At 37.6% G+C, this 4,230-nt stretch overlaps 1 long non-coding RNA gene across 1 annotated transcript; it reads left to right on the forward strand.

Annotated features, from left to right (window-relative positions):
* The first annotated feature begins 1,780 nt into the window (after positions 1-1,780).
* On the forward strand, positions 1,781-2,825 carry LOC131300715 (uncharacterized). The gene is made up of 2 exons (XR_009191038.1): positions 1,781-2,414; positions 2,568-2,825. It is a non-coding gene; the product is annotated as an uncharacterized LOC131300715 (long non-coding RNA).
* The last annotated feature ends 1,405 nt before the right edge of the window (positions 2,826-4,230 follow it).

Here is a 4,230-nt window from a genome sequence, read left to right on the forward strand (position 1 = left end):
CTTAGGCGAACCTAAGAACATCCATGTTTCACTCCACGATTCCGAGGAAAAAGGATTACCCAACGTATACAAATATATCTATCTTATTTTGGCTACCAAACCTTATCGGTTAAGAAATTGGAGATGAGACCACCACCATTTGAAAGTACATTTCCGGTACATGAATTTCGATATAAAATTTGTCCAAAACGGAGTTCGGATGAAAAAGTTATACCCGTTCGAAGTTTTGCCAAAATGCTGAATTTTTCATTTCCTACCGGTAGGACACATTTTCCTACCGGTAGGAGACCACAATTTCACGAAAATGACATTACTGGACAGCTTTTCTACCGGTAGGGCCAAAACTCCTACCGGTAGGACTTGGGTAAACTAACGATCTAGGGCACGATTCAAACACCAAATCAACACATAAACATATAATAGAAGTGAGAAATTCCTACCTCATGAGTTTTGAGCAAAATCCGAGCCTTTGACCGAGTCAACCAAGCTCTAACGAGGTCCGATCATGAATTTTCTTGGATATTCGGAAAGCCCGTGCTCTGTATAACAATTTTAATTCTCCGGCCTTGTCCGGAATCACACCCTAAGTAGATGAAATCGAAGAGAGAAGAGAAGAGGGAGTTTTTTTGGAGGAGAGGAGGAGAGAGAGATAGCCGAGAGAGAAAAAGAGAGAAAAAATGGGAGAAATGATTCTCCCGGGGAAATTATTGGCATGGGGAGTAATCCCATGCTCCCACCCCACACACACACATGTGCACCTCTCGCACAATTACCCTTATATCCTCTTACGAAGACGTCACACCGAATATCTGCACCGTCAATCTTGACGAGCCGTACGATTGCAAAAGAAAAAATATAGTCTCAAAAATACGGGTCTCTACATAATCTTTCTTGAGGAATGGTTGACCGAAGATAATTTTTGATCAATTTCAACTTTGAAAAACTTCTTTCCTCCGATGCAACTGTAATCGGTATAGTCCACAATTTGGGCTTATTTTGCGGCTCTTAAATTTAATTGGGCCTATTTTATGTAAAGGAGGCTAGTGTAATTTTTTTTTGACCATATATACATACACACACACACACACACACACACACATATATATATATATATATATATATATATATATATATATATATATATATATAGGAATCCTAAAATTTTAGAGGCCCTCGTTTTTTATTTTTTTCGAGGGCCAGAAGCGCCCGCTTCTCTCGCCTTGGCTATAAGCCGGCTCTGCCGACACCTGAAATATCAAAAAAGGTATATACGTATAAATATGTGTGTATGCATGTGTGAGCTGATGGTGAATATGTTGGAGGAGACTTGGGTAACGGGTTAATCTTATGTTCTGGTTTGTTTTGGCGGTTTCATTCTGCGAGAGCTAGTTTGGGTAGGATAATGTTCTTTCTATTGTTTGTATAGAGGAAACTTAATGATTCTGCTATGGGATTTGTTTGATTTTCTACTTAATTATTTGCTGTATTTGAATCCTGGAAAATGATATGTAGCGGTAGACGTAGCAGTAGAGTATGGGTTGGAGTTGCTCTTATGGTCCTCTAAAGGAAGTTCAAGGTCATATTAACTAGGAATTTAAGCTTACTGGAATGTTTCTTTGGGTTGGATTAGCACAGATTGCACTATATATGCACAGGATTTTATATCGGTGTTTGGTTAGAATTTTTGTGGTCGGATTTGACGAACATGTATCTGATGGTAGATTCTACGTAAGAGGGATATGTATACCATTGGGTTTGTGTGTTATTATTGATCCCAAATATGACCTAGAGCCTGGTTCAATTGAAGATAAAGATTTTGGGCCAGTTCTGATTGTGATCGATTAGTGATTTATGGCCAAAGCACACGGTACATAGTTACCTTAAAAGCCCTTGCATTTGCTCCAATTGAAGAAATTGGGTGGTTCAGAAACTGAACTCAGAGAATGAGACTAATAAGAAGAGAGAAGGGATGTTTCTTGGGGTGGTTGCCCTAGAATGGTCTCACACACCGCTATGAGTTGAGATGATTGCCTGTTGAATCGTCCGACAAAAATGTTTTGGAACAAATATGTCAGTCCTTGAGTGATCCATCGTGCTCTTCTGTCTCATCCAAAGAGCAATTGTACAACTGCAGCTAAGGCACATGCTGTCAAGAAAAATTTCTTAATTTGGAGTTAGCTTTAGTTCTCCCTTTCTCTTTTATTTTCGTTAGAAATGAATGCCTATTGCCTAACTCAGTTTGTTTTGCAGGCATCTGTTCATTCTGGTGATGACAACTATAAACGTTCTTCCCCAACAGGGTGGACTGGTAATGGAACCCATGATGCCTCTAGAGGTGTTGCGGTCTAAACTCAAGGATGAAAGAGGGAGCTTGTGAAAGTTCTCGTATGCTTTTTGATTCAGATATGCAGTAGGTACTCTATAGTTGCCCAAATTATGTATATTATGTGCATGTTTTCCTACCCCTTTTTTGCTTGTCATCCCCCTCAATAAGTGTTATCTTAACTTCTTAACTAATATATGGATGGTTATGTATTATGCACAAAAAAATTCCTTCTTGTTTTCAGAATTTAGCATAGAGAAGACAAAAGGAAAAGCAAGCAAAGCGTATATGTGATTTTGATGAAGTCAGGAGATGTGAGGTAAAGGTGAAATAAGAAGGAATGGAAAAAGAAACTCAAAATGCGAAGTATAAGGAGTTCCCGAAAGGAGGTAAAAAATTGTGACACGGCAGATAGCTAACGTACCTTGGACTTAGGAGAAGTAACATATATTGTCCTTCAAAACTAATATTAGATTCCTTTATTATTGGATGTGCCTAAGTTTTAAATAAATGTGATTATTATTTTTTATTTTGTAAGAACTAGATAAAAGTAGACTAGAAGAACAAAATATTTCTCCTAGTAAACTAGAAACATCCTGGAAAGGTACTCACCAGTAAAACAATTTTACAAGTTGTATAGGTGGCATATAGATGGCGAAATGCAATTGTGTTGCACATAGATGGCATATCAACTTCATTCAAGAATAAGGGGAATCATGTCTAATTCTCCCTAATAATGTTTCTATTCAGTTTTAGGCTACTGTTCTACCAGACTTTTTGCTGGTTTTTTGAATCTTTAGAGACCATTTTTAAGTGGGAAGACCATCAACTTCTTTACATGCTTATTGACGTTCTTTGCTTAATGTAGAGTCATGTTTGAAATTGTCTGCAGGGGCAAAAACCACCTATTGTCTATACAGGTACTCTCTCGTGTTTGCTTTAATTCGCTTACGCATATGACTATAAGCGCGGGTATATTTCTTCGTGATAGAGTGTCCGAATCGTCTACGGGCTCAAAGGCATCTTGCGTAGAGCATGCGGTTAACACTAGTATTGTTTAATAGAAGAAATTAAGACAAAGAAGAAGGCTAACCCTTTCGAGTGTCCTCGAAACCTGTAGTTGAAATACTTTGGTGGCATTCAACAATTTTGTATGGTTTTAGTGGATTGTCCTCGGAAGTCAAAAGTTACTTTGGACAGAAGACAATCTACTATGTCTGTGACAGTAAATTCTTTTAAATTTCAAACCTCTACTAATCTTAGAATTCAAACGATGTTGATTTCATTTTATTAGGGAATTGCTCTTTACTAGAAAAATACAATCTACATAGGTTCACGAATCCAATCGATTTTGACTTGCAATTTTAGGAGGTTGCTCTTTCTTTACTAAGACACTAATTGACTTCAAGTGGATTTCATAGAAATCTACTATTCAAAGAGAATATATTATGCTTTTTACAAGCGGGTTCCTTTAAGTTTCACATAGAAATCTAGCTATTAATCAAAAGAGCATATATAATGTTTTTAACAAGTCGTATAATCAATGTAGTACCACTTTTTGTTCTCCTGCTACTTGGGGAAAAAATTCCAATAATAAAATGGGCTTGTGACTCGGATTTTGCAAAAGGGAAAAGGTTCGATCCTCGATTGGACTCGCATGCCTATCTACCCTTCCGTCCTATAATTTGGTCAATCTTTTTTTTTTTTTTTTGGATTAGATTTCTAAAATTTCTTGGTGGATCAACATGGCCATCTTTTCATCTGCAGCTGAGGTTCCCTTGTTACTTGTCCAATTTGACTAGTAAAAAATAATCCTATACCAAATCTCTCTCTCTCTCTCTCTCTCTCTCTCTCTCTCTCTCTCTCTCTCTCTCTCTCACACACACACACACACACACGCCTGCGCA

Source organism: Rhododendron vialii, chromosome 9a (genome assembly GCF_030253575.1).
Source record: "Rhododendron vialii isolate Sample 1 chromosome 9a, ASM3025357v1".
Classification (NCBI taxonomy): Eukaryota; Viridiplantae; Streptophyta; class Magnoliopsida; order Ericales; family Ericaceae; genus Rhododendron; species Rhododendron vialii.